Here is a 26,331-nt window from a genome sequence, read left to right on the forward strand (position 1 = left end):
TTTGTGAATCAGGCCCTATGTGTCTGGGATACACTGCACTTGTTTCCCCAAATTTGTCATAACACTACGGTCAACGCTTGAGCTGAGCACCAAATATGGAGTACATGTACCATAATGCAAACGAGCAAACTCTTCTTGGATGTGATGTTGTTTATGGCCACACCTTTACCCTGTTCAAACAGAATCTAATGGTCTGTTCTACCTTTTGTCTCATGTTTCTAATGTTCCTATTATGTGTAAAATCTGTTACAACTCATTTTCGGAATCTCCTCTACACAGCAGCAGGATGGCAGAGGATCTGATCTGTGACAGAGGATGACTCTGAATGAACAGAAAATGGCTGCCAGCAATGCCCTGTGATGTATTTCCTGCCTACCACTTCCTGTATGTTTTTCCTTATCTGAACATTTTGGTTTCCAGCCCGTTTCCGAAATCTTTGGCCCGAGTGCGTACTGTTCGCATGCAGAAAGGAGGCCTCACATAAGGAGCAACATTTTCTGTTTATTCTGAGTCATCCTATGCCACAGATCAGATCCTCTACCATCCTGCTGCTCTGTACTACCCAACTACCCCCAACGTGGCTGTAGGAATAGTTGAGAAAGCATCCACTTTCACTGAAAGGGAATTGGACATCTTAGCACGTCGGGTGCTAGATACATACCTTCATCTGTATGGGGGCCCGAGGACCAGCAGAGCAATGCAGCCCATTCTAGACTCTGGCCCACCATTGCTGTGCCATGAGCGTCTATGCCCGGTGGGGCAGGGTATGCTGTAAGTGCTCGAAGGACCTACAACACTGGGCCAGCATTAAGGCCCAGTAAATCTTGGGCCAGTCCTTCCAGCACCATGTGCACTGGCCCAACCCCTCGCCACTGTACAGGAGTGTCCTGAGGGCAGCCTTGAGGACCGTCCATGCTCAGCTGGAGGAGCATGAGGAGCAGAGAGATGGTAAGTGAATTACCTGCAACATGTGTCTGAAAGTATGATGTGAGGGATGGCAAAGCTGTTCCATCAGGTGTCCCAAGTCTCCAATCTGTGCAAATGCAGCAGTCATTATAAGGCCAAATACTCATTGTAGCACATAGAATGCACTGAGCAAAGTGCATTCTGGGAGCAGAATCCTTTGTATTCCACCAGGAAAATAGAGCCACACATGTGCATTTGTATATAACATTGCACTGGCAGCACCATTACCAGTGAACCAAATGCCTTTTAATTGCTCTGTGCATTGTGTGAGGAATGGTACAGACACTGTCCAGTGTGTGGATGAGAGCCCATTGGGTGATGAAAGCTGTACCTTGCATTGCCTTTTGTGAGATTTGGTTCTGATTAAGACATATCATCATGTGCCATGTAGTTCAGACAGACTTTGAGATCCTTGCCCCACTTATAAGCGATACCAACTTTTCTAAGGGGTCCACATACGCACGTCTTTATAACAGTAGCTCGATTGACATTTGTCCAGTCATGGTAGCAGTAACAACTAGCCACAACTGTTCACAAGGCTAGTGCACTACCTGAGCAGCCTTTGAAGGCAAAATGTATCACTACACTGTCTTCTGTTGTGAGGGAATATCAAAATGTTACACTCACCACGTAGCAAAGCTAATATCCTAGCCTCCATTTGGATATATACACACAAATCTGCATTTGTGTTGTCTCATGCAATGCTACACAGCAGATGCCATTTGTTAGAAAGTGTAAGAATGCAGTGACTCCATATGACAGGATCATTCCAATTTCATCCAAACTGTCTCTGATCTCCTTTTGAGGACTGACATTGGAAGATGCCTATGTAGTAATGACAGGAATAACAGATTACAAGAATGCAAAAGGTGAGGGTTGGTCAATACAGAAGTGTAAGCCATCAAAATTCAAGTAAGATGTCAATGTGTGAGTTAGATCAGGACATTACAGTTTACGTACAGAACCTTAAGGCTCCATGTAACTTATATTTGTACAGTGTGATCAGAGGAGAACAAACTCTGCACTTGCTTCATGTAGTTATGTGTGTCATTCTGATGTGTACAACCACTACATTCTGATTTGTCATCCATTTCAGTGGGCCTAACTGGCCAAGAGGACCAGGACCCAGGTCAGAGCAGGACATCTTTGGGGCACCGGCGGCCATGACCTCGTTTCACCTCTCTCCACAACCAAAGAGAAGGAGTAGGAGGGACCTTCGACATCAGGAGGTAGTGGAAATGCACCCACCCGGACAGAGCAAGACAGCACCTCAAATGCTACAGACTCGGTGGAGGTTGAGGACATTGTGGGGGGTGAAGAACTTGACACCTCTCACCGGGGGGAGGAGATCAACTCTTCTCCTAACAATTCACAACTTTCATTTGGCGAGGTGTCCCCGGGGCAGGTTTCACCAGAGGCTCCCATTCCATTGAGGTGTCCATCTCCATCCCCTGCCACTAGTCTCCCTTCAAGTGGCTGCCAAGAAGACCCTAACATAGGCTCTGACCCTGAAACACCACACTTCTCATGTCCAACCCAAACCCCTCCCTGTATTGCATCCTAGAAAGTGATGGGGGCATGTGAGGGTCAGCCAGACATGTCCTCTCACATCATGCTGCAGCTCTGTGTGTATGTTGCAAGAGGAACGTGCAAGATCGATGGCCACCCACAATCCCAGTGTCAATTCCTTGGGTGCAGCCATGTTGTCTGTCCTTGCCAAATGCCCCTCCCAAACCACCCTCAATGTTTCCCTTTGTACTGCTCATGTGTTCCAACCCCATGTGGTGTCTGGTCCTGCACTGGCAAGCCAGGAGCCTACATCTTATTTGGAGGATCTGAACATTGTTGAGTTTGAGGGTGACCAGAAGGAGAGTTGACTTGTCCTATGACTTTCTTTTGGACATTTACTTTGCACCTTGTATATAGACTAGTTACCCAGATGCTTCTTGTTTAATTTATGTTGCCCAACCCCCTACAAATCTCCTAGTCTATTCTGTTCAAAGAACACTATTTGCTTTCCTTTCTCCCTTCCAAACAGACTGATTTCTGCTTCTTTTTTCCATTCATTTCATTTGCATAAACTTTAGTTTAGACTCAAACTTTCTGTAACTTGTCAACTTCATTGTAAATGTTGTGTTCAAAGTATGGACATTTACCTTGGGAGTAGTTATTTGCTTTCCACATGATTGCTTGTTGCACTGATGGGGTTACACTTTTACATGTGTCACTCACACACATTCATCCTCACTTCTCCATGCCACCACAAGGCTAAACAATTGGTCATCAGTACATAATACACAACTTAACCTTGGTGGTGATGATTGCTGTGAGTAAGTGTGTTTGTGTTGTTGACGAGGTGCATATTGATGTGGTTCATCTGCCTGTACAGGGGGAAGTTCCTGGACAGGGACTGATGGTGTCTTTATAGTTGGGGGGAGTTACTGGACCGTGGGTGGTGGTGGATATGCAGATTTGCTGGTGGGGGAGTGCCTGGATAGGGGATAGTGGTAGATGTGAACTCTTGCAGCAAGCTTGTGTAGTTTGTGTGGCAGGTGTGTGGGTGTGATGTGCTGTGGGTAGATGTGATAGCTCCCTTCTGTGTGATGGCTCCCTTCAGCATACCCTCTATCATCTTCATGGCGAAGACATGATGTCTTGCACTCTCTTCCCTATGGATGGATATGAAATCATTGATCTTCTTGGACATGTCTTGCCAAGATCTATCCATCCTGTCTAACACCATGGCCAGTTTGTCTGCCACCTGAGGGATTTGGCCATGTCCTTCAGTGCCTCAGACATATGTAACAGAGGAGCTCCCATGGCAAGAATGTCCTGCCTCACATCAGCCTGCTGTAGGAAGAACTCCTCCTGCTACTGGCCACCACGGTCATATTCTATCCCCCTCTTCCTGGGACAGCCATGAATAAGACCTACCACTAGTCTCCTAGGAACGAACCCTCATCTACCGACCCCCTGGACTCCACGGACCTTTCACCAACTCCATCATGGACATAATCTGCCTGCATGCGATCGCATCCACCAACTGCACCCTGCTGGGAGACCTCAGCTTCCACCTCATCAACCAACTGGACCCCAAAACCACATCCCTCCTGGTCAACCTCCACAACATTGGACTCTGCCAGATCATGAGCGAACCCATGCACTCAGCAGGACACAGCCTCGACCCCCTCTTCACAACAGGAAACTCCATCACCTTCAGCCATACCACCAAAATCCCATGGACTGACCATCGATGCGTCCACTTCATCTTCAGAACACCCACAATCCACAGACACCAGCACCTGCTTCCATGAAGAAACTGGACCAGAATCACCAACGGCCAGCTCACCTCCTCACTCAGCAACCCCTCTCCAACCATCGTGGAAAACGACAATTCCAACACTGCAACCCGAACCCTGCACAGATGGATCTCCGACAGCACCAACACCATAGCCCCCTGAAGAAAAACAACAACACCCATGCCAAGAAAGCCAGATGTTTTACCACTGAACTTCAAGAGGCTAGATGCACTTACCGCTGCCTCGAAAAGTCCTGAAGGAACACCAAATCCACAGAAGCCCACAACAACTTCAGAGCCGCCACCAATGCCCACCACCAACTCGTCAGAAAAACAAGGAAAAAAGTGATTGTAGACAGAATCTCCAAACACGCGCACAACAGAAAAGAACTCTTCAAAATCATGAAGAAGTTCGCCCAACCCACCAGCGAGTCTAATGACATCCCTCCCTCACATGACCTCTGAGACAACCTCAGCACCTTTTTCCACCATAAAATCAAGAGCATCTACGAAAACTTTGAAGAAGACAACCAACACACTGAACCCTCACCAACCACCCTCGACACCCTGAAGCCAGTGATTGACAACTGGACAGCCCTCACCACCGAAGACAAACTGAAGACAATGAAGTCAATCCACTCCAGGGTCCTCAGGACCCCTGCCCCACCACACCATCAACAGAGCCGCTGACACCATCGCACCCATGCTCTGCCACACCATCAACCGCTCTGTGGGGACCGCCTCATTTCCCGATGACTGAAACACATTGAGGTCAACCCTGAAGAAACCCTTGGCGGACCCCACTGACCTAAAAAAACAACAGACCCATCTCCCTGCTCCCATTCCCAGCAAAAGTAATCGAGACAGCCATAAACAGCCAACTCGTCACATTCATCGAAGAGCACAACATACTTGAATGCTCCCAATCCGGCTTCAGATAAAAAACACAGTATGGAAACCAACATCTGCACCCTAGTGGACAAAGGAGAAACAGTAGCCCTCATCCTCCTTGACCTCTCAGCGGCGTTTGACACAGTCTCTCACCGCACCCTAATACGCAGACTCCACGACACAGTGATCCAGGACAAGGCCCTCGATTGGATCCACTCCTTTCTCTCAGGGAGAACGCAACAGGTCAGACTCCCCCCTTTCCTCTCGGACCCTACACCAACCACTTGTGGAGTCCCCCAGGGTCCTCCCTCAGCCCTACGCTCTTCACCGTCTACATGGCTCCACTCGCACCCATCGTCAGAACCTACGGACTCAACATTGTGTCATACCCAGATGACACCCAACTCCTCCTTTCCCTATCCCACGAGCCCAACACCGCCAGACACAACTTTTGAAAAGGCATGGATGCCGTCGCTAAATGGATGAAAAACAGCTGCCTACAACTAAACACCAACAAAACAAAAGTACTCATAATGGGCCCAAACCCCTATGCCTGGAACGACACCTGGTGGCCTCCTGCCCTCAGAAGCCCGCCCACCCCCACGGACCACGCACGCAACATGGGAATCATCCTGGACTCCAAGCTCAAAATGGACCGCCAGATCAACTCTATCTCGTCCTCCTGCTTCCACACCCTCTGCCTCCTACGTAAGAGGCTAGAGTCACCTTCAAGATGCTCATCCACGCACACAAGACCCTCCACAACACCGGACCAGCATACCTCAACAGCCGACTCAAATTCCACGCACCCCAAAGGATCCTACGATCATCCCAGCTCTCCTACGCCGTGGTCTCCCACACAAGAAAGACCAGATCAGGAGGCCGCTCCTTCTCCTTCCTCGCGGCCAGAGCCTGGAATGCCCTTCCGCTCCACCTCAGACAGACAACATCGCACCCCATCTTCGCAAGAAACCTCAAAACCTGGCTCTTCGACAGACCCTCTTCTTGATTGGCTAGAACCTGCGCCCACTCCCTGCGCCTTGAGACCCTTATGGATGAGTAGTCGCGCTCAATAAACGTCTGATTGATTGATTGATTGATTGATGACCTTCAGGCCCACCAGCAGGGTGGAGGGTGGAAGGTGGTAGTCTGTGGACAGGAGATTGGTGCCCAGGGGATAACAGCACTGCACCAGGGGTGGTACATTCTTCAGATGGTGGAGAGAATGCCTGGGATGCACTGTAATGGGAGGAGTGTGTAGGGGATCCTCCATGTCTGTTCTGGATGTGAGGGCTGTGAGGGAGTGATGTCTGTATTGAGGTGTGTGAGAGCTGTGGCTGGTTTGTTCTCTGCTGAGGACAGGCAATCATTGACAGTGCAGACATCCTCTCCCAATGCTGCTTACTTTATTATGGCAGAGGTTCTTCTTTGGGTCTGGCGTGTACTGACAGAGCCCTCTATCTTGGAGGTGGGAGTTTTATTTCTACGGGAGCACCACTTGCAGCCTGTCCTGTCCTGTTATTGGTTTCTGCGGCTTGGTCAGTGCCCAGCGTTGGACTGCAAAGACCCACTCTTTCTACCCCTCCGCTGCTCGTCTGCTCCCTGTTGGTCGGTGATGGTGGGTGCGAGGCAGCCATTTTACCCCTTCTGTTGGCCCTCTTGGTGGTCTGCTTGTCTTCGGCGCGGAAAGTAAATCCGTCCTGCTGCGCTGCTGTGCCTCGACCAAAACCCTCCAGTGGGTTCTTCAATGTGTTTCAAATTGGACTGCCTATGTTCGGGCCCGGTGGGATGGACTGACCTCGGGTGTTCCCTTGTTGGTGCCGGTCTGCTGGATTGGAACTCTCTTTCTTATGACCGTTTGTGTTATTCCTGATCCCCTTCTCCTCTTCGCTATGTTTACCTGTATTCTTTCCCTTGCTCTGCTGCACTTCTCGAGTATTGGGCATTGATGTGTTTATCTATTTATGTAACCTGGGCATTGTTCATGTTTTCCCTTATGTAAAGTGCTCTGAAACCTCCGGATCTTGCCAGCGCTATATAAAACGCCTAAAATAAATAAATAAATAGGGCTGGCTTCTGTGTGCCACTGGTGCTGTAAGGGGGGGATACCATGGAGCCGTTTGTGGTGCCTCACAATAAACTCCAAGTTCATGGTGGTCTTCTCCTCAGTATAATTTTTCTTCCTCCTCTGGTGCAGCCTTTTTTGAAGAGAGGGCAGAGCAAGCAAGCAGGAACTCTAGGTGGCCAAACCTGGGCCATGTTTATGTGCTGCTTTTATATGGTTTGTAGTTTAGGTCTTGCAGGTGGTGTCAACTGACTGCAGGTGTGCAGATGTAGCTGATTAGACGTCATCCCGCCCAAGCGGGGGGAATGGTAAGCACTTACACAGGTGTTTAACGTTGAAGACAATAATCATCCAGCCCGACTGAGTAGATTCTGGCCCAGGTGCGGAGATTCCGGCCTGGGTGCGGAGATTGCGGCCTGGGTGCGGAGATTGCGGCCCAAGTGCAGACATAAAGATATGACTTATAGATGACATCTGTGAATACCAAATTTCGTAGTTAGACTTTTGGTACAGATTACCTTTGTGAATCGGCCCCACAGTTTTAACAGAGTGATCAATCGATCCTATATTTCTAGTGTTTTCCGATTGAATATAGTTAGTGACTGAATGATTGATTCCCTGTATATGTCTCAGTTAGCATTCCAAGGGAAAATGTTATGTTATGTAAAAAAACTTAGGTCTGATGCATTTGAGAAGTTAGCACTATTCTCCTACTATACATAAATGTTGATTTTTCATAATCACCCATGATTACATCAAGAAAGGCATTTGAATGCAGAGCTTCTTTACTGTGTAACCTTTTGAAAAATATACACCAAAAAGTCATAGTCAATGCTGCCTGTTCCAGTTAGTCTGCTAAGTGCTTCATTGCAAGTCAGGTGAAGTGAAATTAACGAATGTTTCTACACATTAATTTTGCTTCGCTCAATTATATATTGTTAGGTTTTTTCACACCTGGTTTTACTTGGAGCGTGTGAACATGACCTAATTTGTCTGGCTGGTAATTACAGCCAGAAGAATTGCATGAGGATTTGACTGCAGCTGTGGCCAAATCGCATTCTTCGTTTTTTCTTCCTGCTAAGGAGCATACAGTGCTCCCCATCTGCTAGAAAACAGGTTTCCTTCCTTCCCTTACTCACCTCACCTCCTTCTTCATCCCATCCCAGCCACAGCCCTACACTTACATTTACCACGTTGTAGTAAAACCCCATTGAATAGTCTCACACCGTAATTCAACTTTCTGTGGGCTTCTGCCCTTATTGCACAGAATCCGTACGGTATTATTGGGCAGTAACGGTAAAATCACATGCAACCTTCAGCAGTAAGGCCCAAAAGATGTCTTTATTAAAGAAGTCATTTCAAAGCCTTGTGTCTATAGAAATCCCTTTGTTCTCTGTTAATGATAGTCTGTACCACTGCATTTATGCAATTTAGAAACTGACTTAATAGAAAGTATTTGCAACCATCTGATAATGTATTTCGATGTATTGTTAAGCAAACATAACCAGGCATTTATCACTCAAATATCACATTTCATGTGTCTCTTGCCAGAAAGTCATTCATAGGGCATTAGTTCACCATAAAAGTAACTTTTAGGGGATGTATCAAGCAATATCCGAATAATGTTGTCTATGTATTCAAGTAAATGTTTTTATTGCCATTGTGTTCCACTAAAAAGGTAATACACCTCACAAATATATTGTACTTTTATTAAATAGGTCAACTAAGGAGGACAGCAGGAGGTAAATTATATATCTAACATGTTCAATTGAACATGACTTTGTGCTTGCTTCAAGTCGCAGATCGCCCACGTAAAATACATAAAAGCAATGAAATACAATATTATGATTCTAAAATTAAACATAACCGTCAAAAATCTATTCATGGTCCCTACGGTTGTTAAAATAATATTGCACAGGGACATAACTCTCATATTTCTGGCAAAAGCCCCAGGCAATTTCGTGCATGACCAAATTCTGATGCATTCAATTCAGTGTAACAAAACCTTGTGTTAACTGAGTGCCACTTTACATATCCTATTTCAAGGACAATAAAGACTTGTTATGCAAAGTATGTCATTTACTTGTCTAAGGCTTGACAATAACTGCCTCTTTGTTTCAAAAGCCATTGGATGCGTAATTTCAAGATCTTTTAGAGGAACCCATGAATGCACTCGAACTGTAATCAGGTATTTGGCAAAGTATTAGGAAAGAGAAGAAGTGAAATGACAATGTATTATGAGCTGACTGCACAGGTTTGGAGTGATTTGGAATACATATATGTTATTTCATTGTCTACATGACCACTGCTTTAGACAGCAATATGTCATATGTTATGAATGTTAGATTTGGCCTCCCTTCCGTGGTTTCCCCTGACTTTTTGCCTCCAACTCCTGTACTTTTGACTGTGTTCTGGATTTTGTTTTTGTTGACCTAGATGTTTTAGACACTTTGCCACTACTAATCAGTGCCAAAGTGCAAGTGATCCCTAGGTACATTGTGATTATGATTGGTTATCCATGCTTGGCATATTCGATTTACTGGTAAGTCCCTCCTAAAGTGCACTGAGTGTGCCAGGGCCTGTAAATCAAATGCTACTAGTGGGCCTGCAGCACTGGTTGTGCCACCCACACGAGTAGCCCTGTAAATGTGTCTCAGACATGCCACTACAGTGTCTGCTCGCGCAGTTGTAAACTGATTTATTGCATTTTTCCAATGAATAGCTGCCATAGAACACACAATTAGGATCATAACGGACAATGATCGAGAAGGATCAGACAAACAGCATCTAACTAAGGAAAGGAACAAAGAAACTAAATTAACAGTACAGGGCTGTACATCAATACAGAAAAGCGTTATTAGATGCCGGCCATAGCATCTTAAGGAGTTTGAAACAGCAATAAGAGCATATTAGTAATCCTAATTGTGAAATGTCAAACTGAAAAGTCGCAAAAAAAAAGAAAGAAAGATGAAGAAAAACAACATCAGGCAATTGGATTCCATAGCAGGAGAAACAGCATCATGACATCATTACATCATAGAATGTGATTAAAACATGCCCCTACACTACAGTCTCCACAAGCCCATTCCATCACTGTCTATAAGGTCCCTGGGGTGCCCAATTTCAATCCGTCTCCTCAGAATGGAGCAACAGATATAAACGAAGGGGTTGTCAAATATTCTTGGGCCTGGAGGAGGGGAGCAGTAGTATTGCATATATATTGCTGGTCATATCACAATACATTATGAGTCTGATTCCGATCACGTTCGGAAAGCCCCATGGATGACTCCGATCTGGAGAGCTTTCTGAATGACTCTCTCTCGGGTAGTCCGAGCGACCGATTCTGATATGTCCATATAGTGATGGACTCTGTTCGGTTGGACTCCATTGAACTCAATGGTAGCCTGTGTACCGACGCGTGCACAGGCTCCTATTGCAAAAAGGGGTGGGTGTGGAAAAGCGTGCACCCTGTGATGGGCACCCCATGGTGCCAGCCACACTGTGCATGCATGGAAAGCGGGGACCCATGGGTACCCCCTGTAACCTAATCAGAGGGCCCCAGGTAATGAGGGGCCTCCCAAGGCCCCCCCTAAATCTGACTCCCACAGCCGTTTCATCCTAGCAAAACCAAGTCAATACGGCTGTCAGAATCGTGCATCGTACTTGTTCATTCAGAAAACAGCTCCATTGTGCGGCACAATTCAACACGGACTTCTAGGATCGGGTTCGGGAACCATTCGGTCGATGCGGACGAGATCTTTGCATAGTACTTAGAAGATTGGAACTGCGAGCGATTTGGTCGGACACACAGGGACCTAATCGGATTTGCACGTTCTGGAACCTGTCTAGAGGCCTTCCTTACGGCATCAGAATCGGCCCCTAAGTCTTTCATCCAGGCCTTAACCTCTGGAACCGTGGGGTTGCCCCAATGTCTGGCGGTCTGCCTCTTTGCGAGGAGTAGGGCAATGGCAGTGAATCATCAAATTCCAGCACTCAAGGGTTGGACGTATCTCAACAGTGCCAGCAGTGGGGAAAGGGTTAACTCAGAATCAATCATCAGTTCAAGAAATTTTAAAATTGCCTCCCAGTATTCCAAGACCAGTGGGCAGGTCCATGCCAAGTGTAGGAAGTCGGCATACTCAGCTGAGCATCTAGGGCAACTGTAGGTCTTAGAGGGGTCCATACTGGCAAAAAGTTTTGGTGTAATGTAAGCCCAGTGCAAATATTTGAAGTGGATAAGTTTGTGTCTGTAATAAATAAATGTGAAAAGGGGTCTGCTCACACCAAAATGCCCAAATTTTATCCAATGAGTGTTGGCCCAAATCTCTCTCCCATCCGCAAGTTCCTTCTCCCCCACAGGCGGCCGAAGCGTCTGAGATAATTGATATAAACGGGAAACCAGATAAGTGCTACTGGCCGATGTGATGACAAGAGAGAGTGGGGGGAAATGGGGAAATCCTTTGGTTCTACTGTTGAGGAGCATAGTGCAGCGTGTTTGGAAACCCATGTTCTATGTAGCAGAAATCTGTCCATCAGGGACACATGCCCCTCTGCAAGGTTCGACACGGATCGCAGTTTGGTATCCTGAAATAAATCCCCTATAGTGTGTAGCCCAAATTGGAACAGTGTCTATCTAGTCAGTGTTTTGATGGTTGGGGAAATCCATGGATTGCCTAGTAGCAGCAAGTGTGGGAAGTAAAAGCACTCAGCATGCACAGATCGGCACAGTTTCTCCCAGGCCTAGGATGTGGTATGTAGTGTTTGTATTTCTGTAGGTGACCTTATAAGGCCGTGTGGGATGATGGTCAAGTGAGAGCTAGGGAGAGCTTGCGACAACTCAGGCTTCAAGTGCTTCAAGTGCTGCAACCTCGCATCTGTATACCAAAAGTGCACATAATGTGCCTTTGCAACTAAATAGTACAAGTAAAAGTCCGGGACCCTAAATCCTCCACATTTAAAGGGTGTTGTCAGCGTATGCCAGCTAATGCGGCCTGTCCGCCAGCCCTGATAAATCTGGTAAGCACACTCCATAGTGTATCAAAGAATTTAGACGTGAGCAGAATGGGGATATTAAGGAAAAGATGCAAAACGCGGGCAGTATGACCTTTTTTATTACCGCATCATGCCAGCAATTGATAGTGGGAGTTTTATCTACCTATATTTGGGATGACAAGTGGTCAATAGCAGGCTGTAATTGAGGCGGATTACCTTCACGGCAGTACAGTATAAAAAGACACCAAGGTAACAGAAGGGGTACACCAATGTAAGGAAAATTCTAGACTGAAGTGAAGTGTGGCATCGGTCGATGGAAATATTTCAGATGTGGACCAGTTAATAACCAATCCGAAAAAGACTCCAAACCGCACCATCTCCCAGAGGAGTGGAGGAAGGTTAGTGTAAGGCTCATAAACAAATAATAGAACATCATCTGCATAGAGCGAGGCCAACAGAGGGCCACTGTGAAATCTGAGCCCCCGTTGCAGATGTTGTTCTTGGAGATGGCACACAAGGGGGTCCATGGCAATAATAAACAGTAGGGTGAAAGCAGGCAACCCTGCCCGGTACCCCGCGATAATGTGAATTGATCAGTGAGCTCGCCATTCACTCGAAGCTGGCCACCGGGTTCATATACAATAGGTAAACGAGATCACAAATCTATGAAAGCACAATTTGCACAGCGTAGCATATAGAAAGGGCCACTCCAGCGAATCGAACGCCTTTTCGGCATCTAATAGTATCGCCGCAGCGGGAGGTTGGGATCAATTTGTTTAATTACTGCAAACACTGTTTGAAGATTAACAGATGTAAATCAATTTGGTACAAAACCAATTTGGAAAGGAGATATAATCTGGTCTACTAGAAGTGAAATGTAAGTCACAAGCACCTCAGCTAGGATTTAATAGTCCTGGTTAAGCAAAGATAAGGGCCTGTAAGATGCGTATCTATAGCAGGGAGATGACAGCCGCCCACATTGCAGGAGGCAACACCCTGGACTCAAGTACTTCTGCATAAACTTCAAGAAGATGGGGGACTAATAATGTGTTGTATGTTTTGTAAAACTTGTCAGCGAGTTCATCCATACCAGGAGCACAGGATCCATTGAGATCATCTATGGCTTGTGTGATGCAGTTATAGGTGAGGCCTGCAATTGACGCTGCCCCTCCTCTATCCAGACCATCGCCATCTCAGCCGAATAGCCGGTGAGAGTGACATTGGCCGGTGGGGAACAGGTGGTATATAAGCAAGAATAATAGGAAAGAAAGGCAGATGAGATGTCAGAGCTCTGGGTAAATGATGTGACATTGTCCAGCCGCATTTGCATAACAAAGGAAGATTGATGGCGGGGCGGAGTAGCCCGGCCAATGTCCGACTTGGCCTTTATCTTTCCCCAAATATTCTTGCACGTGTGTACTTGCCCAACGATTTGACTTCGTCGGCTGCAAGTTCCTGAAACTCTGCAAGTAGTTTTGCCCTCTGATTTAGGGAGAGGACGATGAGTAGCCCACCAATCCTCGTGAGTCAAGCTCCCTTAGTGCTAAATTGATCTCATCAAGGTCATGGCGGATAGAGCGAAACACACCAGCTTGCTTGGTCAGACATATATCCCATATATAGACATTAAAGAAAGGCTTCCCACAAAGTGGCTTAGCAAGGCACCAAGCCCAAATTAAGCCGGAAATAATAAATCATGGCTTCTTTAACTTTGCTGCTAAAACATTGTAGAGAAGGTCTTCTGTTGGGAAACTCCAGGGCTTAAATTGTCGTGCAATACTGGGGAAAGTAAGAGACAGCATGACTGGTGAGTGATCCAATAGGGTTCGGGCTAGATAATCAACAGAGAGTATATGGATGGAAAGATCAGGGAATAAGAACCAACGATCTTTACGCAACCATGTACCATGCGGCACTGAATAAAAAGAGAATCATCTATCAGTGGAATGTTGATGTCGCTAAGTGCATGTCAGTAGATGAGCCTGCAGCATGGCCTTGTATGCTCAAGCAGAGTGTGGTTTAATGATATGATCCAGTCCCATAATGTCAAGGGTGGCTTGCAACATAAGATTAAAGTCAGCCCCGTCAGGTGTGTCTATGTTAGGGGTGTACACATTCATCAGTAGTATTTGCTTTGTCCCAAGGCTCCCAGAAACAAAGAGATACGATCCCTCCGAGTCCCTATTCGCTTTGTGTACCTTAAATTGAACTGCCTTATGGCTCAAGATGCAAACCCCTCTGGAATAGGTACTGTAGGTAGCAAACAAATGATTGTCACCCCAGAGGCAGGAGCATCATGGGTCTCTTGTAGAAAACCTACTTGACATTTTGGGCGAGATAAGTAAACACCTGCCTCCTTTTACGGGGGTTTGATAGCCCCCTCACATTCCAGGACATACCTTTCATTTCCAGCACCCCAGGATTCCAACCCGACCATGTCACTACAGCCATGCTTTTGCGTAGGGGAAAGATCCATTGTATAAAAATGCATAAGGCCGGTAGTTGATGCGTTTAACACCCTGTATATAACAACCATGTATGCTGGAATAATGAACAACCCCTAACCCCCCCACCCTACTCCCACATCGGATAACCACCCTATCAGTTTCCGGTGAATCCCATCTTTCCCAAATAAACAGAAGGAGGTCTCCTAGGGGGGAGGCAACACCCAATGGTTAGTTGTTACGAAAAACATGTGCTGTCAATATTAGAAATTAGCATAAAAGACATATTGAACGAGTGTCAAATGGACTAAACCCAGAGTATCAGTTCACCGAGCAATCAGCTTTCTCAGTCTGCAAGGAATGAACATTGGACAGTGGCGGGTCACTTCCTAGAAGGAGAGTTCGAGTTTGGTTCATGATTCTTCCAAAAATCTGCAGCTTTGGAGGGTGAGTCGAAGATATGGTTATTACTGTTGAGCTAACAGTGCAGGCGTGCCGGGTAGAGCATGGTGTATCGGACATTCGCTGCCCACAGGGACCACATCAAATCTTGAAATTTCGGGAAAAATAGGAAAGCCACATTCCCTAATATTGATTATCATCTTTCTCTGGGGCCATGCACAGAGCAGTGTCCCGATCATGGTAGTTCAAGAGTCAGGCTATGATGAGTCCTAGTGGAGTGCCTGGGGCCAATCTAGGAGTGAGTGCTCTCTGAGCCCGTTCAATTGAAGAGAAGGCTTCCCTACAAAAGAGTTTTGACAAGAGCTGCTCCACATTTGCTTCCATGGGGCCCGTGTTGGTGGATTCAGCCACCCTGGCAATACAAGTATTATTTTGGCGTGATCTGGCCTCCCAATTTTCTGCCTTGGTCGCCCTCATCTTAAGAAGCCATTCAGTGCGCTCTAGTCACTTAACCACAGCCGACTGCACGTCTTCTATCTCAGAAATGCACAGTTCAATGCCCATGCATATCATCCAGGTGGGCGTCCAGTGCATCGAATCTCACATCAATGGCCTTGAAGCCAGCTGGCAGCTCTGACACAATAGTCGCAGCACCATCAGAAGAAGGCAAACCAGACTCAGGAGGGTCCAGAAGGCCCGAGGGGTTCTCCACGCGTTGGATCCTTATTTTCCTCGCGTCTGGGAGTCTTCTTTACAGCGAAGGATAGCTGACACTGTTTAGGGTCCCCACGACCCATGATGTGCTGCGGTAGGGGGATTGGAAGTATTATCACTGAAGCATGAAAATAACAGTACCAATGCGCATTGGTGGTGTAGGCCGCAAATGGGGGCCAGCAATGCAGCTCCAAGCACACCGGTAGAGCAGCGCTTTACTACACCACTGGGGGAAAAGAAAACACAACTGTGGACCACTAAATTCAGGCCCAGGTGCCCACTCTCATCCAATGTACAGGTCCACTTGTAGCACAACAGAAGGTAGGTAGCATATGTTATGGCCTTTCTCAACTACCCAGCCCTTTGCATGGATCTTTCCTGGTCCTGTGAAATGGTCACTGATGAGGTGCTGGGGCTGCAGGCTGTACTTCATACAGTGCACCCCGCAGCCCCTAGCTCAAGGGCCTGGCAGAGGTCTCAAGCTGTGCATCTAATTCATACTGATGCACGCAGAGACATCCAGAGTCAGGGAGACAGCAGAAAGAAGCAAAAAGAAGCAAAAAGAAAAATTAGGGGGAGGGGGAGACTCACCACTGCTGTTTATTAATGAAAGAACGTGTGCGGCGATGGCGGGTCTCCCCTGCCGCTGCACACCTAAACTTCCCGTCCGTTCCGGTCTCAATTTCTGCACATCTGCTCAACTCCACTGCTCAGCTCAACCGCAGCCCTGCCCTCAACTCACCCGCAACCCCTGTCCACACGGGGCCTCTCTGAGGGCCATATCATGCCGCCCCTGGCGAGGGCCAGCATATTGCCATGAAGTTGGAGAATTTCTCTGTGGCGAGGCCCGGGACACTCTCCAGGTTAGCTGGCATCCACGGGTCTAGGCAGTGACTGCAAGGATGCAGATGAAGCGGAGCAGGGTTGCATTTGATGAGTGGCAGCTTCGGAGCTTCACGGTCCAGCAGCCATCTTGGTGCCTGGACAGGCCCTGCCCACCTCCCTTTTCTTACTTGTAAGGCACCCCTAATGTAGACCCAAGGTACCCCCGTGAGCAGGGTGCAATGCATGTGAACGGTAGGGCATGTGCTGGTGTGTTTTACATGTCCAGATACTGAAATACTGTGTATTCCATTTTACACTATTGAAAGGCTATCTCCATAGGTTAAGATGGGGGCTGCCTTGTAACATCTTACAAGTCTAACTGTCCTTTGGGACAAGATAGAGAAATTGAGTTTAAGCTTTAGATTTTAAATATGTGTTTGAAAAAGCCACTTTTAGAAAGTAGGCATTTTCTTGTTTAACCATCCTGTGTGCCTCTGCCTGTGTGTGTATTTACCATCTGGTTATGGAGTGACAGGAGATAGGGATGTGCATTTACTCTAGACAGTCACAAGGAGGGTTTGAGGTGTGTCCTGTCTTTCCTGGGTGACTCGTAGCCATGCTGAATAGACCTTTCTGCATTTAAATTTAAAGTGGTGGGAGAAGTTTTCACTAGCACCTGAATAAGCTGTGTCTGCTCTGTACAATGCTGTTTCCACCTCCTGTAGTGAAAATGGACGAGGGAGGACAGAACTGGTTTTAGTGAGCTCAGCAGAGAAACAAAGACTACAATCAGAAAATAGGGCAATATTACCTAAAACCCCCAAAATTTAGATCACTTCTAGAAACAAGAGGACCCTTCCAAGAAGAAGAAGTGAAGAACTGTTTGAGGAGTACTACCCTTTTATTTGTGAGGGGTGGGTAGACCTGCATTTGTTGCTTCTGTCTTTGGGCAATGGAAAAGGACTGGCTCTTGTGCCCTTCTGTGGTGTCCTGCTTGAGAAGATCTCCAAGGGCTTTTGTGTGCTTGCTTCCTGTTGTGAAAGATTCAGGGACCAAAAAGTATTCCCCTGTGTTCATCTTGAAGATCTACAGAGCACTTTGCAAGAACTGCTCGCCCCCTCCCACCACCAGCACCCAAAGTACTGTACAAGTGTGTGCCATGTTGGGAGCTGAGGCACTGTACACATGTGTGTTGTGTTGGGAGTGGAGGCACAGTCCACGCATGTGATGTGGTGGGAGCTTAGGCACTGTGCGAGTGTGTGCCATGTTGGGAGCTGAGGGACTGTGCAAGCATGTGCTCTGTTGGGAGCAGAGGCTCGGCGCAACTGAGGCTGAGGGAAGAATTCTGTTCATCAGCACCGCCCCAAAGGCACTCCCTGCGTTGCTAAGTGACTGTTGCAGCCTGAAAAGGGAGTCCCACCCTGCCTAGCTGCCTCACATGCCCAAGAGCCTTTGCAAGAGAATCCACGAATACCTGCAAGGGAATCCACAATGACATCACTGATCCGACCACCGATGGAGACAGACGCCGTGTAGCTGGTGATGGTACTGGGATGGGAGGCCAGAAGCAGGCCTTGTGCCCCAAATTGGAGGAACAGCTTGGGGAGCTATAGGGATATACCACGTATGGCCCGGGATCACTTAACCCACCTGTTGAGTGAGTAACCTTGTGCTCCTTCTCTTGCAAACTGATCCTTACTTGGTTTTAAAAGGCCCCCTCCCCCCATCAGGGCTTGTTGTGTGTCGATTTAGATACCGTATGTAGGTTTCCCGATTCATGTCCTTATATAGGCACAATTCGCATTGCCCATATTTAGGCATAGAAATCCTACCCTTATTTATGCATAATCCATGCTAACCAGAACTCATTTATTATGCATGAACATCTATTCCATAAGGGTTCTTTTATGACGTTCTTCTGCCCGACTTGTACGTCAATACTGGTATTCTTAAACACCTTCAAGGTATAAATTTACTTTCACTTACCATGGCAAACCATGGTTCGGCTGCCTACTTGCACGACGTGACTCGCCGCGGCAAGTTCGGAAGGAAGTCAAGTCCCTGCCTGATGCACTGACCAGACGCTGTCATCTTCGCAGTGAATCCTGCTCCAGTGTTTCTGACTCCCCTTGTGGGGTGTTAGAGATTGAGACTCGGAAAGAGATTCCAATCTCACTCATTCTAAGGTATGGAGCGGACTAGAACCTAGAGGGACTTTTGGCAAATCTTGGCTACTATAGCTAAACTAGACTATAGACAAACAGCACCTACTTCTCACCTCTTACTACACTTAGGTTAGGTACACTGGGGTAGAACTAGTTAGAGCTAGTTAGAAGCATCAGATGAGTATTAACATTTTAGCCTGTGTTATTTATGTATGTAATTTTATGAATATCTGTCATAGCTACAGACCATGCTATTGCAGAATTATCTTATCTTACTGCTAACGCTGTACATATTTTACTTTGCATGTCCAAGCAGGTCAACGCCGTCTCCTCCTCCTGCTACAACACCCTACGCACGCTCCGCCGGATCTACAAGTGGATCCCGACCGAAACAAGAAGAACAGTGACACAGGTCCTCGTCAGCAGCAGATTGGACTACGGCAACACACTCTACACAGGAATCCCAGCCAAACACCAACGGCGGCTACAACGCATCCAAAATGCCTCCGCCCAACTGATCATCAACGCCCCCCACCGCAGCCACATCACTCCCCTCCTGAGAGACCTGCACTGGCTCCCCATCGACAAGAGGATCAACTTCAAGCTCCTCACCCACGCACACAAAGCACTCCACAACGCCGGAGCAGCCAACCTGAACAGCAGACTCAGCTTCTACGCCCCCACCTGCCAGCTCCGCTCCGGCATCCTTGCCCTCGCAGCTGTCCCCCGCATCCTACGTACAACTGCCTGTGGCAGATCCTTCTCCTACCTCGCCGCCAAGACCTGGAACACCCTCCCAACCCACCTACGACAGACCCAAGACCTACTCGCCTTCAGAAGACTCCTCAAGACCTGGCTCTTCGAGCAGTAGCGGCACCCCCCCTCAGCACCTTGAGACCCTCACGGGTAACTAGCGCGCTTTACATATACCCTGATTGATTGATTGATTGCATTCTGTCTTACAATTGTAGCAGTTCATATCTCTTGCATGAGAAATAAGACTGTTCAATAAACCCTTTTTATTGAAACACCCAACTATCTATTCCTGTGTAACTCTGTAGAAACGAAGCATGCATGATTGACTAAGTGAAAATGTTATCTATCGTTTCCACGATTCTGAGATTGTTCCGATTCTACGGGACACAAAGTTGTCATGTTTATGCGGCTGTCAGAAACTAATCCCTTCTTGATCATTCAAGAAGTTTTCTAGTGACCTCTGAGTTAGCTGGCACACACAAGTAATTAACTTTAATGTACTCGATAGAGATATACTGACCTCAGTCCTATGTCAAAACTATAGTGTATATTATTCCAATGCGCAGAGCCTATCAGGGATATAGGAACTACACTACAGGCTATTGCCAATCTTTGTGTTGGTACTGTGTATGTTGGATTTCTGCTGTTTTGGTCTTGTCAAAACTTGAATAAAATATTATTTATTTATTTTTCTGAACTGATGACACTGTGTTAGTGCGCATTTGGTTGCAAATACTTCACACATTGCTTTTGGGATAAGCTTGTCTGCTTTTGCCAAGCTACAGGGGTTTTCTAAGGAGTGTAACTCCCTTATTCTGACTAGAATTAAGCGTATTACTTGGACAAGGTGCACGCCTTTGCCAACAAGAGACCCTTAATTCTAGCAATGATTTATTCATTGATTTGTGTTATATTCAGGCATTACTCTGGTAAAAAAAGTATGAATGTTAACATAATTCCATATCTTAGTACAAGTCACTCTGACATGTCATGTTTTTATGATTAATGCACCGCTTTTTTGACAAAGCATGGCATTAGGTTTTGATGCAGAAGAATTCGCTGGGGTGATTCACAAAGGTATTTGAATGTGTATGTTGACTTAAATGCGTAAAACATTTATTCTATGAGTGCAAAGTTCACTTTTATAATTGACTAATGCTGAGTTTGCACTCACAAAACTACTCCCAAAGAGGTTTTCGTATGCGTAAACTACCTCCTATGAGTTGGGAAGTGTGTATTTCAGGGAAGGAATGTATATCTTGGTGAACATACATGTGTGGTATTTTAGTAGAATGAATCTAGTTGAAAGGTAGAAATTTGAGAACACTTCCAAGCGTACACATCTGTGAATAATCACAAATCATTGGCTGACCCTTTACCACTATGGAAATGTTAAAAGATTTACCCATGCCAAGGACAGTACTAAATCCATCTTAAAGATAGGAATGAAGTACCACTAAAACGCCACATGAAGAAAAATAATTTCACCATGGAGAAAAATATGAAAATGCTAGCAAGTGTGCTTGTTTATGCACTTTTTTATTTCCTCATACAAAAATATACACAAGTTTTGAGAGGTCTGAGGGATGTGTGTTCCCTTGTCAAGCAACATCCACAACCCTTTTCAGGGTGAACCACAAGTCCCTAAATTACCCTGTGATTAACCCTCTGTTAGCTTAGCACAAAAGCAGTCAGGCTTAACTTAGAGTCAGTGTGTAAAGTATTTATGAAGCACCCCAACAATAAAAAAAGGGCAAACACAACACAAGACAAGTTACATACCAAATTAGATGAAAGAGATTATGATTTAATAAAATATTTGCACCAAAATGCCCAAAAAAACCACCAAGTAGAACTGGAGAAAAAAGTTGTGCCAATTGCCGGAATGCACCAAATGAGCGTATCTGGTTGCGCTTGACTATGTTAAAGTCGCAAACTCAGGCCAACCACAATGGAGCACAAGGCGGGTACAAGACCAAGTTCGGGCCTGTAGAGAATTGCACCCTATGTCCTTGATGCGTAGTCTGTGCAGTGTTACTTTGTGAGCCTTAGCACTGTCATGTGTCTGTTCAGATGATGCTGTGTGCCCACTCTTTGTGAGGCTTTGTTTTGCTCTGTGCCACTTCTGATGAGCTGCCAGCTGTGTGGGAAGGCTTTGTAGGGATTTGCATCACACAGCATTGGTTCCAATGACACATGCAGCTGCTTTGCAGGGATGTGCGTCGCTTAATGCTGGATTTGGTGAACCTTAAGTTAGGCCAGGAGGAACTTTCTCTGATGACAGCCAAGGGCACATGACCTGGGGAGGCATCACTTGGAGATCAGGAACTCATTCCAGCAAAGGACACCAGGGGTAAAGCAGGTCCAGTTGCAGGTCCAGTGCAGCTGGTTAGCTAGGCTGTTTGCATTGATGCCTCTGGAGCTTGTTGTGTCCTTGTAGCTCAGAACAGTAGGGCAATCAGCTAACCATTTGAGTCACTCAAAGCCTGGGATGAAGGGAGCAAGTCTAGTCTTCCTTCTCGCACAGCAGGGCAGACCTCCGGTAGCAGGTCAATCCTCTTGCAGTAGGGCAATCTTTCTCCTGTTGTATTCACAGGTCCAAGAGTGTACTGAAGAGTTGGTATAAGGTGTCTAGTTTTACATGTGATGCCCCTTTTGAAGTAGGAGAACCTTCCAGAGTTTTCCCTTACAGAAGTGTTTGGAATTTCCTGCCATCCTGTCCTAGCCCCTGGTTATCTGGGGCATAATAGCCTAATGGCAAGTTCTTTGTGTGTATATGCTGAGGCAGTGCCTTTCAAGTGCAAATAGGGCGGTGCAAAGGTGCACGCCCCCATCCAGCCACCACCCACTCCCTCATCCCTCTATTGTTTGGCTGTCTGGGAGGACTACACCAAAGAACAACTGCCACTCACACCTTGTCATGTAACCTAAGAATAGGTGGCAGGCACCCAATGGTTACGACAAGAAAAGGTCAACTCTCTCAAAAGTGTCATTTTTAAAATTGTGACTTAAAATCCGGCTTTACCTTTAAAAAGGGTTTTGCATTAGACAATTCTTTAGAGAGCAAACTCGATATTCTGACCTGCTCCCAGTGTAATGTTATCAATTATTAAATGTAATAGGGTAACAACTTTATCCAATAGGAGAGGTGCTTTGAATAAATAAAAAATGAATTTAAGAGTTTTTCATGACCAGGATATGCAAAACTTAAAAGTGCACATCCAACTTTTGAAATAGACTGAACCTTCCCCTGTGGGCTAAATAGGGCCTACCGTACGAGTGCCTTATATGTATTAAAAAAGGTGTCTAGGCTTAGCAGAAGGTTTATATTGCCAGGTGGAAAGGGCAGTTTCAAAAACTGCACACACATGCTGCAATGACAGACTTGAGATGTGCTTAAAGGGCTACTTAAGTGGGTGTCACAAAGAGTGCTGTAGGCCCACTAGTAGCATTTACAAACCCCAGGTAAATGTAGTATCACTTAACTAGGGACTTATAAGTAAATTGAACGTGCTTTTGCATAAACTATGTTTGCAATTCCACCCACGGGTGACATAACAAATGAACTTGGCTCAAAGCACCAGCACTGAATGAGAAAGACGGGTTATTGTAGTCCCACAGAATCCCACCCAATACAACGCTGAAGTGGAATTATTGCTTTTGGGTTACTAACAATCCCTAAACTGGGATCTGTGGCAGTGTGGTATCAGAAACAGACATATTCCACTCTTTATAGTATCACACACACAAATAACACTAAGAAGAATAGACATAATTTAACTAAAAGCATTAATTACAACAGGGGAAACCTATTTCTCAGTACATGTAAAACAAACACACAGAACATCATAAAAACAGCAAATAGGCACATTGTGCACAATGAAAATGAAATGAACATTTCTAACATATTTAAACCGCCATTTAAAACCTTACACCCATAAACTTACGTCTATGTGCTACATTAGGAGAGCATGGAAAGTAGGACTTGCAAACTAAAATTTCCTAGACACAAGCAAAACACTGCATACCTTTTTGACAGCAATAGCTGCAATTATTAGTGAAGCTTGAAGGCAACATTCCCTGCAACACGAAAACATTTGCAGCAGCGTCTTTCTCCTAGACTACACTCGTTATATGTATCAAGTGCAACATAGCATCATCTTAGTGCTCTGGCCTCAGTTAAGACTGTCTCCGGCAATATCTCATGCGATAATCTGGGCGTATAACCTTTCCAGACTAATGGACAAATAACAGTCCTTATATCCTGAATCTTATTTCAGAAATTCCAGTCTCCGATAGGTTCAGGAATGTCTGACATAGATTTTGTTCATCAAGGTGTGCATCTCAGACGTATCCTAATGAACATATAAGTTAAATTGACGTCAATTCACACTACACCATTTTAGCTATATGTATGAGTTTGTTCTTATTTGACCTTGACATTGTGATAACCAGATACTCGTCAGGTGTGATATCTATATCATTGTCTGAATGACTTGACGCTTGCATACTTCTTGGAATTATAAGGTCAGAAGACAGTCCCAATTGCAGAAATTACAATGTCTGTGCATAAATGTAGGGAAATGATGACTTCAATTAATTTAATCCTAGAAAATGGTACCCCTAGTTACTGAAGATGGAGTCAAGCCTACTTAAAACAAGACCAAATAAAAATAAATCCTATAAGTAGAAATTGAAATATTGAATTTTAAAGGAATACATGCAGTAAAGTATTTAGAAGCAAGTAGCACTGAGAAGGTTTCTTCAGATCGCACTGGACCGAGGCAAAGTCAAAGTTCCGGTCAGTCACGATGGAACGCCGGCTGGCTACAAGACCAACTCAGACCAGATGAGCAAAGTAACTTTCCTGGTCGCAAACAGCAAAATACGTCAATGTCAAGACCTGCAGGTGTTGGATGTGTCGATTTTCTCTTTGCAGAGAAGGCAATGCATCAGTTCCGAAGACAAGTGCTGGAGTCACGAGTCATAGAGCGATGCATCATATTCCGACATGCAGTTGACGGGAGGTGTTGATCTCGCCAAGCTTCAGCAGCAACAATGTGCTATCCAATGCATCAATCTTTGGTGGAAAAGTTCTGGTTCAAATGCGATGCAACGATTTTACTCCCTCAACCAGGTCGATGCACAGGTTCTGCTACACGAAGACAGGAGATGCTTTGAAATCTGTGTTGCAAGTATCTGGGTCACTCTCAGTGAGCCACGACAGGAGCAGGGGTAGAGATTCTGATATCCCTGAGACTCCAGCAACAGGAGACAAGCCAACAATCCCTTGGAGATCACTTCAAGTGAAGACAAAGTCCAGCTCTCCTTCAGCAGAGTCAGAGAGCAGCAGTAAGCAAACAAACAAAAATAAGGGCAGAAAAAGAGGAGGAGCATGGCAAAATGTTTGGGTTCACCCGTCAGAGAGGGCCATTTTCCAACAACCAGATTTAAAGGAAATAGTACAATCACTTTAGCACTTGTCAGCACTGGTAAGGTACCCAGAGTCCTAAAAACCTACAATTGCGAGTTCAGAGAACAGGAGGGTTAACACAAAACGTTTAACGGTTACCCTGCACAAGCATTTTTGACCTTTGAAAAAGAATTCAGAAAACAAAACAGTACTAGATTTGAAAAGTTGTGACTTACTTTTGCAACCTGTTGTACTTTAGTATAGTTATAAACCTACACCAATGACAGGTACTAAACCTCTCTTGAAGATTCATGCCTGTTTTTGGGGATGTGGCTTACTGCTTTTAATGAAAGCTCTCTTCCTTCTACCATACTCATCTTGACAACCTGTTATTCTTCTGTCTTCTGTCTCCTTCTTATATCTACACATCTGCTCATTGTAAAATCCTATTCTTGTTCAATGCTTCATTACCTTGAAGATAAAGTTCATGCGTTGACTCACTTAAATTGATGCAGGCACGCATGAGTATATTTGCACTATGCTCTCACTAAATGACAACAGGAAAAAAGTTAGCTTCACAGTAAGCATCCTGTAAAAAGGGGCAAAAATAACATTTAATAAAAGTTAAACGATATTCAGTTAAGACTGAAATGTAAATTTCTTTAGGATGAATTCATATACTTGCTTATGCTATAGCTATGAATTCATATGCACCCTCACTTAAGGAGTCAATATATATTTAATATATTCGTCTGTTCAAGTACACATGAATCTATGACTGTAAACTGTTCACACATTGTTCTGGATACTGCATGACCAATTCTACACTACATGCTTCTTCTCTTTGTTCCTGTGTCCTATGCACCTGGCACAAAGAAAAATAAAACACAATGATGAATTGAGCTACATGTTCGGAGGAGTAGAATTTGCTACCTTACATTATGACATAGTGTTTAATAATAATATAAAAAAAGCAGGGGCTACTCCTCGGGTAATGTGGAGGAGTTTCCCCCAACTGCTCTTAGAGCAGAGCAGAAAAAAAAAATTATAATAACGTTTTTATTATCATTTTGTTTTTTGTAGCTTCTGGGCTGGGTTAGGGCTGGTGGTGCTGATGGCACAAGGGGAGGAGTGGTTTGCACACTCCCTAAGTGCACATGACTGCTTGGCCGGCCCTCTCTGGCCGGCAGGTCATGCGCACTTTTCATGTTCCCACCTAGGCTGCATTACACAGCATGATATGGAACATGCAAAGCCTCCCTATCCCTGTCTGAGCGCCATACCATGGTGCTCAAACCAATCACAAGGCTGCATTGCAGCGTTGTGATTGCCTCAGGGGAGCCAGGTGCTTCCTGCTTCTGGGACTGCAGGAAAAAGAAAGATGAACAAGACGAAGGGGA

Source organism: Triturus cristatus, chromosome 3_1 (assembly GCF_964204655.1).
Source record: "Triturus cristatus chromosome 3_1, aTriCri1.1, whole genome shotgun sequence".
Lineage (NCBI taxonomy): Eukaryota > Metazoa > Chordata > Amphibia > Caudata > Salamandridae > Triturus > Triturus cristatus.